The sequence below is a fragment of the Haemaphysalis longicornis genome, unplaced genomic scaffold (assembly GCF_048455015.1).
Source record: "Haemaphysalis longicornis isolate Haplotype H1 unplaced genomic scaffold, Haemaphysalis longicornis Haplotype H1 scaffold_2, whole genome shotgun sequence".
In the NCBI taxonomy this organism is placed as follows: Eukaryota; Metazoa; Arthropoda; class Arachnida; order Ixodida; family Ixodidae; genus Haemaphysalis; species Haemaphysalis longicornis.
The window spans coordinates 232,417,993-232,432,551 of NW_027526295.1; the positions used below are offsets into that span (position 1 = coordinate 232,417,993).

Below are 14,559 nucleotides of genomic sequence, written 5' to 3' on the forward strand. Positions count from 1 at the left end.
GGGGTTATAATCCCGGACGAGCCCGCTTTTTGCGTTCTTTTTTCTTTATTACGGAGGGCTCAGACGCAAACCGCCACCAATTATCTTAAAGTTGCAGCATGATTTCCTTAACCGTTTCATCTGTGTATCTTTGGTTAGTACCTGATGTCTAGGCATTATTGACAAAATGGATACTTCTGTTAACGACTTCACGCAGTGTCACTGGGTGTTCGTTCGCGCACGCACCATTCGCGTTTCCAACGACCTTTTTTGTTCGTGTGAGCTCGAGGGGGTCGATAGAAGTCTCGATGGCTATTGTGGTCGATAGGCTGCTGTTGACTGCAAGGTCAAGGTCACTCCCCGAAATGAGGCTTCATGCATGTTTCTGTTCTTCTGAAGCTGCCCATCGCGCATATCGGGTTCGCCGTTGGTACGGACCTTAAATTTCGGCTGTTTCAGACATGGTCACCTGTATAGCTCCAGACGAACACATTTTAACATGGTACATTGCCACAATTCATACATCCGACTCTATAGACACACGCTTGTAGATTATACATGGAGCCATGCACTCTCTACCGCATGGTGTGGGGCTGCCGCCACACACCATCCCTCGTCCCAAATCTGTACCCCTCATTTGAGCAGTGGGAGAGTAGGATGACCAGCTCAAACCCGGATCACCAACAACCTCTGGTAGACCGGGCGAGACCTTCCACCTAGACCTAGGACTTCTGGACTTAGGAGGCCCCCCACCTAGCGGTCAACCAAATAACTTTGGCTGCTCCAATAAACGTTTATTCGTCCGTCTATTTTTTGGCTCTCAGTAGATCGAAACATGGAAGCGTGCAGTACACGGTAATACGCAAAAATTGGGTCTGCTTTTTTGTTGTCTGCTTGCTCCCATAAACAGAATTTGTGCTTTCGCTGGAAAGAAAAAAAAATATGGCGAAGTTTTACGTGCGTGGCGTCTACGATAAAACGACTCAAAAATCTATTATCACGCTTTAAGTGTTAAGCCGTCCAACTAGAACTTTCAATGGTCTGGAAAGCAATCCGCAGACTTTGTTCCCATGGCTAATAACTCTTAATATTATTATTATCATTACGCGAGATGGAGGACGTCTCTTTTTTTCTGCTTCAAAGCATAACTTGGAATAAATTTATGTTGTGCGGAACCGGCAGGATCGAATACGACAGTTCCGATAACTGCGATGTTAAATATAGAGCCATCGTCGGCTTGTATAGAAAAGAGAGATAGAGAGAGTGTGCGTGTGTTATTTAATGACGCTGGCGACGCTATACGAGCAACGCTTAGCTTGCGACTTCAATGCGGGAGAAGAAGATTGAAAAAATGAAACGCACACAGAGAAAAAAAACGCCAAAAAAAGAAGCGATAATGGAGGCAATAACGGCCGGTCATTTCTGCAAAGTAATGAGCTGTGTTCATGAATCGTCTATTGATTCAAATTTTCCTACTTGAAATTTTTTTTTTCTGTCTTGCACTGCCTCTTTCTTTTTTTTTTCCACTTTAAATGGAATAAAATTCGTGAGGCAAGTGAGTGCTGCTTTTCCGACGAGCTTATACACGCAAGTGCGAGCGCATAATCTAGTCAGAGCTTTGAGTGCGCCACAATCATCTGAAAGAGCCGCTTCACTATAATCCTAGGGACATCAGGCTTTTGGTAGACTCTAGAATGTCGTCAATGAGGCGGCAGCTTTGTTCCTATCTTCGTTTCTCTCGCATGGTACTGCGTAACTATCGTTCCGGGAAACTTTCTTCAATAAGCTCCATCCTTGAAAGAGAAGTCGCCTGATCTGTCTCTATCTCCCTCTCTCTCCATCTTCCCCTTGATTTTCTTCTTCTGGGTCTTAAGCCAATTGTTTCTTAATCCATCAATATACATTTCCTTAGCCTCCTTTATAGTTCGCCTTTAATTCTGTCACTATGTCTCCGTCCTTTCTTTTCTGCCGTCGAGGTCTATTCCGATCAATAAGCTTTGCTCCCAGTTTTAGCATATTGAACCGAAGGAATATAGCGCGTGGTGCCGAGAGAAGCCGAGCATTTTCGTTCGACTTTAGCGCATTAATTTGGTTTTATTTCCTCTCTTTTAGATTTGCAGCCTGTCTTGTGCCGGGTGACTGGAGTGTGGTGGTCGAAGAGAACTTGTCCTTCATCTCTCCCTCTCATTCGCTCTCCAGCTGTGCCTCGTCTCTGCCTGGCCTGTTGTTACTTTTGTTGTTTCGACACGCGAGGAAATCAATGTGAATGGCGCACGGGAGGGTGTTTCTGAAGTGATTTGAATTAATTCAATTCAATTCATTCAATCGCCGAATAATACTGGTTGGTTGCCTGGGCTATAAGCTGTGGGGACAGCTTGACGGGGACCCAGACAACCAGTACAAGACAGCAAAGAACGATACATCAATCAGTACTGCGTGTGCAATTGACAATTGGCATGTATCGTAAACACAGGAGAAATTTACAAACGCTACAAGCATGTAAGCCATTATAATAGTGTCGCGAAATTCGGGTCCCTCCATGGCTGTCTTTTTTCGCTCGCCATATTGGGACCCAGCGGGAGGATGCCGGCGGAGTAGGAATGTCTTCGCCGCCATTTCGGCCCACGGGGCAGTGGGCCTAGTGTTTCGGCGAGAGAGGGGCGATAGTGCCGCGACCAACGGAGGTCCCACCCGCTTGGTTCTCGTAAGACGCGCTGTCCGAAAGACTGTGCGCTCGGTGCAGCGCGGGGTTCGCGACTCGCGGGGAGAAGGAAGTGAGAAGTGGCGGTGGAAGGTCGTGCGGTTGTGACGCGGCGGCCGGTTCTGAGGGCTGCGGTGTAGTCCCGAGTGCGACGACAGCGGCGACTTAATTCGGGCCCCGAGAATCCCCCTCGAGGAGGGGACTGTGCGCGGCCCAGGTGAACCCAAATCGCGTCGCCGATCAACGGGACTCATCGCAGACGACCGGCGGACCGGCGCATCTTCCCTGGCGAGACCACCGACCAAACCAAACTAAGACATCCTCCCCTTCCCCACTCTTCTGCAGACTCTAAAATCGCCCTCGCTATTATCTCCCTCCTTCACATAGACTCCGCGGACTTGATTATCTTCCCTAGTTAGTAAACCGTGTTGTGTGTACGGGTGTGCGTGTGTGTCTAGCGGGCCTATTGTTAGAGTAGTTGGGGGAAGCTCCCCAGCCCGCCTATTGCCTGCCTTACTCCTCCCTTCGTGTTACGGTCGCCTGTTTCCTAAGCCGAGCTTCGTTTTCTTTGTCTGTATTACCCTCTGTGTCAGTCTGTATTTCCTGTGTGTGTGGAAGAAGTAAATGTGCCTTGTTTGGAAACTGTTATCCCGTGCCCCGTCTCGTGCCTCACGCCAGCGGCCAATCAGGCATGGACCTATCGCCGGTTAGCAGGTCCGAATCACAGTACCGAATTCGCAAGTAGGGGGGAGTTGTTTGTCGCTCCTCCCGTCCGAGACATCCCGTGACAAATAGCAAAAAACGACACCAGAGGAGACAAGAATAGCGTTTGAAATGTATAAGCAAAATATATAGTCATGCACAATTGCGTAAGAAAAGTGCAAAAACCAATAAAACTATGTAAGCATTAAAACTACATATTCAGAAATATTTCCCGTAGTTCCTTTAACGAAGGATTACGTAGTGTTCCAAAATTATTCAGAATATAAGGCAGGTTATTTTGCAGCATTTGGTATTTGTACTCGGTGCGAAAACAAGGAATTTGACATTTATCACTGTTTCGCGTGCTAACGATATGGTTGCTGCGTTGTAATAAGGAAGAAGCTGTCAAGAATAGTGTGAACGTGGGTGAAGACGTGTAAAACGATCGTAAGATACCGAAATTATGGGAGAAATCGGAAACATTGCATACCGAAAAGTGGAAATGAAACAAAAGTTTATTAAATTACGCAAATTATGCTCAGGAAAAGTTTCCATATCTTACGTTTTCAGTACAGCATTACTGGTCTTCTCAGTAAAAAACTAAAATAACTCCGTCTTTGTAAAAGCACCTGCACCCTTAAACGTCGCGATTTTACTTCAAGAGGCCGCAAAGACCAAATTCAAATTTGGTTCACTCAAATGGCTGCCTTCATTCAATAACAATGAAGATAATTTCAGTACATTCTTCCAACCGACCAAGCAGCGGCAAATAACTAGCCACATCGCCTCAATTGCGCTAGGGGCGGTCGTCAACCATAGTCACCGCCAAAAAGTCTGGCAGTGCGATTGTTGTGGCATGTATATTTTTATTAGATCATACCACTTGGATTCTAAAGCGCAGTAAACCTGCAAACTGTGTTTGAAGTGCAGAGCACTTTATGGGCTAGCCTTGTCGTCGTAGCTCGCTAACGGTCGATGCAACTGCCGGAATCAGGCGGCGCAGCGAGATAGTTTCTGTTGTACCGGCGTCAGGGGGTCACGCTGAGGCCTCGAAAACCACGCGGTTTACATAATCATAACCGTTCGAACTTCGTGAACCGCTGGCGCTTGTCATAGCGCAAACAGAACTGCAGGCACATTTCGGGCAAAATCTGTCTTTATAACCGGCAGCCCCGGCGTTCATTTAGTTAGGAACGCTCGTTGGGCTGGTTTTTACTACAGTAAGCGAAAAAGCGGCCGCACAAGAAACAAATGGCACGTTCGAAATGCCGCACAAAGGCTCCAGCCGCGCAAAAAAAAAAAAAAAAAATCGCTTCCGAAATAACGCAGAAAGGCTCCAACCGCGCAAGAAAAAAAAAAAAAAACTACGCATTCGAAGTGACGCAAAACAGCTCTAGCATACGAAATTAAAGCAAGCACAACAAGAACAGAACTCCCGCTGGCACAGTTTCAGGCAGGGGGCGCGCGAGCACTGCGAAGGCGGAAAATTTGAAATGCGTTGGGTAGCAGCAGTGAGCGGATAACGGCGTCACAGGCCATTATGGCGAATCACTGCTCTGCACTTCCGACAGCTTTCATATTGAGTGGAACGGCTTTATTTTTTTTCTTTGTATTTTCCTTATCAAGTCACTAGAACCCATCGTGTAGGGTGAAATTTGAAAGATGCCCAACATTTTTATCCCAGTTTTTCTTTTAATACGCAACGTTGTGGGCTGTCTTCGTGCCCCCGCAAGTTAACTGCCGGAAATGGTTTCGTTTCCGACTAGTCGCCATTTGTTTTTTTTTTTTTTTGTTGTTTCTTACAGATCTCTGACGTATCTTATTCGGCACAAAAGTTCGAATATAAAACTGTTTTTTGATGTTGCATTACGTAGAGGAAGTTTATCCAGGGCTACGGCTAATAACGGCGCCATACCGAGGATGGTAAGAGTGTCGTCTCCGGGAGGTGTGGTGGGAAATACACGGTGCATGGCCATTTCAGCCCTTGCATTTCTACACTCGGTCGATATGAACGAGACACTTGAAAAAGCGAGGAGAAAAAATACAACTTCCGAAAGAAAAGCAAGCCAACCAGTTCGCTTACTGGGATGAAATATTGAGCAAGCTTCCCAGGCATTTACGGATACATGGGCCTCCGTGTACAAAGGTAACAAAAGAAGGAAACAAAGTACACTTCCCGAATATTTCTTTCCTAGCTGAACAGATGGCGAATGTTTGCCCCGCAAAGACCGTGCCTACTGTTCTGTCACTGCCGGGTTACACGCCTTTCTTTTTTTGTGTGTGGCCCGCACTAAAGGGGAGCAATTAAAGAGATTGCCAAATGGCGTAGAGTTCTTCCATGCCTATTAAGAATTATGAGGATGCTAGAAAAACGAAAAAAAAAGCGAAATGACGGTGAGCCCGGAAATCTCGCGCACACGCAGAGCTGTTATAACAAACACTCTCTGCAAAAAAAAAAAAAAAAATCTCGTGTACGCGCTATTTCTTTCGTTAAACAGGAGTGCGGCGTGTAGAGTAGTCAGCGCTGCCGCCGCCCCCGCCACTCTCTCCGGTAGGAGGTCGTACGGAACGTAATATAGCACGGCGTCTCGCTGTTCCAATCTGCTGAGCGGCGACAAAGACGTCTCGGGCGCGTCCGCCAAAGCCGTCCGAGGCCTCGCCATTCCCTTCCCGTGTGCCCGGGAAAAAGCAGGCGCCAATTGCCACCTCGTCATGCGATGTAACTCCTCGCGCTTTCGTTCTTTTTCCTCGCCGACGGAAGGCGTTTCTTCATGGCCCAGTTCTCAAGACGTCGCTAGCGTCCCGTGGACTACTTAGAGAACACCGCCGTCGCTGTAGTCAGGCATCCCTTTCCCTTTTCTGTCTCTACATATATGTTCTTTGAGGCTCGAGCATTTGCAAGGTAGAGCAAGGTTTATATGTGAGTTGTCTGCAGGAAAGAAATGAACTGCGGCCCTGCGAAATGTTCCAGATGCTCCAACGTTAAACAGCGACAGTGCAGATCAAAGGATGGGCTGAAAGCTGGTGGCGCCTTGCATTTTTGTCAAAGCCCCCTTTTAAGTCATCCGTACTGACGTTGCTTAAAGCCGTTTCTGTTTTAGTTTCCAGGAAGAAACGTTTGCCTGTATGTGAATCCCGATGCTTTTATTTATGCTTTCAAGCGGACAGGTTTATACCGAGGGACGGGGAGTGGAAGTGGCATTGGTTGTTTGCTGTGTTCGTCCAACATACTTTGCAGCTCGCAAACGCCCGCAGCCGGCTTGGTAGGAGCGTGCTGCTGTAAATAAACGTTCGGTGCGGCTTCTCTTCTGCGATGTCAGGAAACTTTTTATGTGCGTGAGTCCTTGCGCCTGCATCCCTTCGTCTCTCAGAGCGGCGGTGGCTGTAGGAGTGTTCATCCTTGCGATGACCGTGTTTACGCTGTTACGTCTTGCCACGTCGAGTTTTGCTGCGCGGAAAAAAAGACTGTCCCACTTTTTTAGCGATCTTTTCGCCCGAACTTGAGGAAAGCCTCCTGCAGTGGGCTTTTTCCATACAGTTACAGCTTGATGGCCGGTTGCGAAGGGCGTTACTATTATTGGCTGAAAATCTGACGTCTGAATTATAATGGATAGATTTATCGAACGCAGAGTAAAACTGAAAAGGTAAAAGGGTTTGTTGAGATAAAAAATGATACTCAGTAACATTGAAAAAAAAAAAAAAAGCAACGCAATAATGGGCGACAACCATACGTTCTTTTAGCCATGCTTGGTGGCTGCAACATCAGTGCACTTGCAATATTCTATCTACCCTCAATATAGAACAATGGCTTTACATCATTAATCTGTTGTTTCGTGCGCCTCACATAAGTTTACCCCCGTGGTTCTGCACTTACCAGAAATTAACCACGAAAAAACGTATTCATTTAGAAACCAAGGTACGCAGTAGCATAATCTTTAGTGATTATATACAAAATTCGGCAGCCTTTATTTGTTAGCTATTTACTGCAGCTATACCACACTGTCCTTACAGTTTCGCCCTTTTAGACTTATGAAAGCTCCGTTGAAGTGCTTGACAGCGTGTTTGTTAAGCAGCATTGCACAAGCGAGTTGTACACAAGAAAATACCGGACACTTCACGAATGAGGCTTCACGAATGCGGCTTCAACTAGTTCTCGCGAAACTGGCCCAGATAGGCCAACAGCGCTTTGGCACTCGAAAAGTCTTGGGTGAGTACATTTGTGCCGTGACACTTCTCCGCCGAAGGCATTTGGAATGATCGGCGAAACGTTCTGCAGGGTACTTCTAAAAAAAGGCGTCTTCCTTAAAGCCGGGATAGAAATCAACATTGCACTTGTGCTAGTTACTTTGACGGAGCTCAGCAGTAAACCAATCAATGAATGCCTTCACAAAATAGACAAAAAAAGACAAAAATAGACAAAAAAAACAAAAACAAATAGACAAAAAAAAAAAGCTCCTCCGTTTTCGCAGCCGCCCCTTTCCATAGGGGCGATTTCCCGTGCAAACCGGGTGAACTTCCCAAGCGTTGTAGTCCCACACAAGGGCCGAGCGCCAGGCCGGGGAGTCGCTTGTACCAATTTTACCTGTTGGTGCCCGGCGCCACCAAGGCACACGAATGCACATGGTGCCTTCCACAGCCACGGTGGACGCTCAACTCGCAACCGCCTGTGGCAGGACATGCCGCCAGACTCTTTCACCCCTCTTTCTGTAATATCGATCCCGATGCACTGTATCCTTGTTATCGATTACAATAAAGTGAAACTGAAACTGAAACTAAATACGGCATTCTATCTTCGAACCGTTTGATCTTGCGAATTGCCGCGAGAATGGTGTGACGTTGTAATATATACTGCTTCAAGGAACGCGTTGTGGAAACTAAATCATATCGTTAAACAATACGTCAAGTTAGTAACAGCTGGTGCAACACGAGTGGTCCACCAGGAGGATGTGTGTTCTTTGCATGAAAGGAGTAATCAATACAATTCCGTTGCTTGTTTCGTTTCGTGGCGTCATTCAATGTAATTTTTCCCCCGTGCAGTAAGACAAAGTATAGGCCACTTGAACGGAAGGCAATAAAATTGTCGAAACTATCTCCTGCGAGCTAGGTTATCTTATCATGGTATTGCGATAATCGATACCTGGCTCCAGAACTAAAATATGTCGTTACAAATATTTGCAAGTTCCGTCGAAAGTCATTTTTCCTTGGCATCGCCAATTGCCCACCGTTTCCGTCGTGTCTCAAATCGTGCCTTGTAGCTCTCGCCAAACCTGTATCAATCGAACTGCCACACTGAAAAAAGCCAAAGGACCCCAAGAAATAGATATATTTACTGATCTCAGCGCCACTCCATTCGTTTTCAGCACAGCCTGGTCGTCCCTCAATTTACCAACCATTAATGGATACCGTGTTTATTACATCCCACAGGCTACTCCAACTGAAGCCGAACTTATGCGACTACCCCCGCTTTGGATTTCCTCACGTACGATTACTAGTCGCGACGACCAACACATATTCGTATCCTGACTAGGGCTGGGCATCGGTTAAAAATTTTAACACGATTAAGCGCCAGGCTTTAATCGGTTAATTGACCGATTAATCGGTTGTTGCATCGGATTAAGAAGAAAAATGATAAAAATCATTTTTTAAGTGTAATCACAACAGTATAATGATGAATGGATGGATGGAATAAACTTTATTCAGGACGAGCTTTAGGTGCTGATGTTAGGGGCACCTGCCCTGTGGGGGATCTTCCTCAGTCAGGAAAACCCAGGTCCTCGCTGGCTACTCACGCTCTTCTTACCAGGTCTCGCTGGTCGGTGAGGTCTGAGCTGGTCAGCCGTGCCGCCCACTGCTCGTAATAAAAAAATAATTTCTGTATGCTCCTCGTCCTCTTCACAGACATTCCATGTGAGGTAAGCATATCTTCATCTTGCGCCGTTTAGAGCGAAGCGCGTACCACTTCGTTCGTCATTCACACTTTTCTAGAATCGATGTGTCGAACGATGTATTAAGAGTAGCCACTTTCCCGTCAGTCTTGGCTATCAGCTTGTCCGTTTAATCACTATCATATCAGAGCATACTCGCATTGTTTGCTCTCGTGACGTAAAGCAGGTTATTCGAACACGAATATGATCCTCGAAACTCTTGCCCACAATTTCAACATGACACTGTTGTTTCATCTTTTTTACACGATTAGAACATATTGACCGGTTAAAAAAATTGATCACGATGAAAGAGTTAATCGTTTAATCGCTAGCTTAAACAATCAATTGCCCCCCCCCCCCCCCCCTCCCCCTAATCCTGGCCGATTAATTTGTAGCATTGGAAACCATCAAGAACGCCACTACTGCAAACCCTCTTGCTCACAAGGTCACAAGGTCATTCACCACATAACCGCACTCCACCGAAACGGCTTGGACACTCGCATCGACTGGACACCAGGTCACGAGCACGCCTCTTCACCGGGAATCAGGCAGCTCATGCAGTTGCGTAGGAGAGTTTGCGCGCACATATCTCCGCGGTTTCACCGACACCGGCGCCTTCTATGCCTAACTGGCAATGTGAAAGCAGACATTGGTGTATCCACTGCGCATTTCCATCGAGAACCGGAAATATACATAGCATTCTCCAGGAAAGATGCTTCTGTCCTTGCATCTAGCATGGCATGTATCATGTAGCGTGCAACCTGGGCTGACGTATCACATCATTACGCCCAGCTATATTCTATTCAGTCAAACTGCAAATTCACAATGCCACCTGGAGTCTCAAAGCGGGAAGAAGCAATTCTACATCGCATGCGGTTGAATCTCGCATACACGCGCCACTTCCTATTTAAGTTGAAACGGTTATAGTTTCTTTGGGATTGCCGCTTTCCGTGGCCATTCAACTAAAGGATACCTTAGGTCCACGGCCATCTCCTAAACGTGCTTTATGGGCTTACAGAAGCTCTGATCGCGCACCTGAAACACATGGGTTTAGACCAGACTCTGTTAATAACTGAACGCCTCTGTGCGCTTCAACTTTTTCAACATTATCCCCATCGCCTTTATCACGTCATCATCTGGCGTAGCAAGGTAGGCATTTTAGCCCGGCTAACATCGCCAGACTTCATTAAAGATCGTTCCGTCTTTCTCTTATCCTCACCAGCCGTGCAAGTACACCAAGGTAACCTAAAATTGGCCGCGTATCTGCTCCTTTTGTTGCATTTCGTCGACATTTGCCAAGTAAATGCCTCCCTTCTCTTTCCCGCACACATTTCATGCTGTTCCTCTCCCGTCGCGCTCCTCCCAAGGTAAACACGCCGGAGGTTTGCTCAAGTCAACATTAATTTACCGCGTTCCACTGCTCCAGGCCGGGTGCCTCGATGCCAGCGCTGCCGTACGCCGGAGACGCGCGTGAATCGAGGCGCCCTACTTCAACGTTAATAGAACCACGTTGCCCTAATCCACGCGCGTTCCAAGCAGAACGTGGAACCTATCTAGTAGAACCTTTCGTCGTTTAACTTCTTCAAATGTCTCCAGAGGCTATAATGGCGCGGGCGACAGTAAGCGACGGAGTGCTGCAGTGGATGTAGTATTTCATTTTCTATAGCAAAAATCAAGCATCCATGAATTTTTTTATAAAGGAACACTACAAATATCTCTGATGTATTGATTTTCTGCCTCACCTTTGCGTAATGTCTTGTTCTTGTTCAACAATGTTGACAAGTGTGAACATTGTCACTGGACTTAAACGTATAGATTTTATTGTGGGTATATAAACCTATTGTGCAACTTCTGTTTCACTTTGGCCGGGTGGCTGAATCGAGTTACAGACAGACAGACACAGACAGACAGGCCGTAGCACAGAATCGCAGGCTACGTATGCAGTGGCCCTTGCTTTCCTTCTTCAGACAACACCTCGTGACCTTTCTGGAAGGCGAGTTGGCCCTTTTGGGTGAGGAAGAGTTTCTGCGACATTGGTCTACCCGGTTTATTGAGGTTTCGAACAAAAGGGTTATTATTCATGCCAGTTTTCCAGACTTGTGTCCTTAGGGATTTTCGTTGTAACAATTGATTTTGGTGTTAGAATTGAGTGTTAGTGCAGAGTACCCGTTGTGACATAAAACCAAGCCTGTTTTGTATATTGTTGCATTCTTGAAGCGAATGTTTTTGTATAATTGTTTTCCTCGCATGTTAATCTTTTGGTTGTAAGCAACTCTAAATTGTTTGTATGTTAATCTTTTGTCTACAATCAACTTGAAACTGTTTATGTGTTTCTGTAAGTGTCTGTAACTGGCAGCTTTTGCGCTCTATTAGTTTTGTAGCGACTGGTGCTGCACTTGTTTAATTGTTTCTGGTTGTTACGTTGTATCATTGATACCAGGAATTTTTGATAATAAATTTATCCTTTCAGACAGACAGACCAAAATTTTCGTGTTTGTGTAGCCCAAGAAATACTATCGTCTTTAAAAATTCCGGGCCATCTCCGCTTACTTGAAACCTGGGGAGGGCCGAAGCATGCAGTGTATATAAGTGTATTCTTGGCGCCTTGGCGTTTTTTTCCAACGGAGATGAAACCACTGGGGTGTAGAGGTATGCACGTTTCCTGTAAAAGTCTCTTGTCTTTGAAGCACGAAGCTCTCTAGCGCGAGTCGTAAACGAGTGTCCCGGTGCTTTTTCAGTACGCGCTACGAAGCCTTCCAGCGAGAGGCGTAAACGAGTTTCCCGGTTTTTTAGTGCCATGAATACATGAAACGACGATTACGACGATGCCCACAGGAGACGCCAACAGCCCCAGCCCCGAAAGGGGCTTCGCCCCTAAAGAAACCTCCGTCTCAGAAACCTAATCCAACCCTTGTTCATCGCTGCTCTACCTAAACTCCCAAGAGCTGTTAAGTATTCCCCCAAAAATCCCTGGCCATCTCCACTAACGTAAAACGTGGGGAGGGGCGAAGCACGCAGTGTATAAGTGTATTCAAAGATTGTAAGTCTCTTTCTTGCCACACGGCGCGCGCTGATTGGGCGCCGGAGAAGCGGCGGTGGGAGGAGCAATCGCGTGCTTGCTGAGGCTTTGGCGCCGTCTCTTGTGTTGAACTGGATTTAAGCATATTAATTGAGAGACATACTGGACGAAAGTTGCCTTCGCCTCACACGCCGTAGCATGCTAAGAAGCATGCTAAGAATTAGCGCGAGGAATCGCAAAACGAGTGTCCCGATGTTTTAGTACCGTGACGACATGAGACGACGGCAGGAGACGCCGACAGCCCGAGCCCCTAAGGTGTTTTGCCCCTAAAGGTAAATAGCCAATGCCAGCCTTGCACTTCAAACCCTACTCAAATGGTACGGGCCTACCATCGCCCCACGCTGCCCGCACTGCCACTCCCCAACCAGAACTGGTCTGCATCACCTCATTTGGTTAGGCCTCAAATTAACTCGCTCTCGAAATTTATCTTCCCCACGATACCCATGAATCCTCAATTCGTGGGGAGTCCCACTTAAGACGTAACTGCGCTGTTGGGAGTATTTGGGACTCTCGAGCGGTCTGTCTGCAGCAGTTTAGAACGACAGGCCTGCTCCCCTCTTCCTATCGCGATACCCGCAAGACTCCTCCAACTCCTCCCAGAAGACTCTCTACGAGACCTACAGCATATACCCTATACTTTAACCCGCTTCCCCCAACAGGCCTAATGCCCACCTTGCCTCCCATACAGGCTTTTCTCTCTCTCTAATTTATACGCTGGATCATGATTTAAATCACTCGCCTTGGCGGCGACTTGCTTCCGATTTTACACTTTTAGACGAGTCCTCTCATATTAAGGAACTGCCACTGGGTTTGCATTATAACGACTTAAAAAAGCTGTTCCGCAAAAATAAAACGACTGTATTCATGAACCTTTGTTCTGATTATTTTTCAGGTGCCTGTGCACACAGCGAGAAACCATTCCTCCGGCACCTAAAGCTCCCTCCTTTTTTTCCCTTTTTAATCCCGGAAGCCCCTGCACTCATAATGGCGTGCGCCATTCTACTAAATGGCGCGAGCCCTATAAAGCCAGCTCAGACAGGACACACAAATACATAAAAGGCACAATAGAACGTCGCAAACGCACTACAATATAGTAGCTACCGGCGGGTGGCACCGTTGCTAGGGGGCTGGGCCTGTGTAGCTTGAATACCTGCGTTACGTTCCCGGCAGCGCAGCTGTTCCTCGCGTGAAGGCGAAATAAAAAGAAGTCCTCAACTCCCTGTTGGAGAATTTTCAAATAGTGCCCACCATTCATACTTGAATCATCTTCTCCATGCTTTCTTTGTCTTTACGTTTTTTTTTTTTTGTTGTTGTTGAGTTACTCCCACGAGGGTGCTGGATCAGATATAACTTTTGGAATTTGGATACCCTCCCGAAACGTTCCGTATATACGGAGTTCTGAGAATACGAAATTTGTACCTTTGGTGACACACCGCCCGAATAAAAACAGAGATATGTGTCCGCGACACATGATAATATAGTAAGGTATTACTTTTAAAAAATGTACACCGGTTCTATTTTTGTACGACCGCTAGAAATTATAATCATCATCCATATACATTCCGTATACAGGGTGTCCCAGCTATCATGCACCAAGATTTAAAAAAAGAGCAATGGCGTTACGCGAAGAAAACCTAGTGCCTAATGTTTGCAGTACTGTGGAGAAGCGGATAGTAATTTTTTCATTATTGATACTTAACTAATTAACTGTAATTAATTATCTAACTCGAGAAGTACTGTCCTAATCACTGAAGTGTCAATGAGGCACTTGTAGGCACCCACGAGGGGCATCTAACTGCGGTATTTTCAGCGACGAACTAATTACGTACTCATTTATTCTGACTGATAAAGAAAACCCGCGAAATATGAAAAATACCACGTGACGGCGCTTTCGCGCGCATTGTAAAGTAGCGTCCCCAAATAAGCTGATCGAAAGCAACTGCTTCGCCTGTCACCCGCCTGACGAGACAGCGCATCATCTTGATAATGGCATGCATGGAAGGAGCAACACCAGCAAATTCCGCGGGGCGCGTGTGCAGATAAGGCAGAAACTCGGTCGCGATTTATTCTTTCTTTCTTTTGTTTATTTCATTCTGGCTAACTCAGAGGCAGCCTGTTTGAGGGCATTGCTTTACGGTGCGCGCTAATGCGCGCGGAGGCGCCGTCACGTGGTA

General features: G+C 46.5%; 1 protein-coding gene across 1 annotated transcript in view; it reads left to right on the forward strand.

Annotated features, from left to right (window-relative positions):
* The window catches only part of LOC144170109 (uncharacterized), a gene marked incomplete in the record, with an annotated part of 189,025 nt that overhangs the window by 35,514 nt on the left and 138,952 nt on the right, over positions 1-14,559 (forward strand).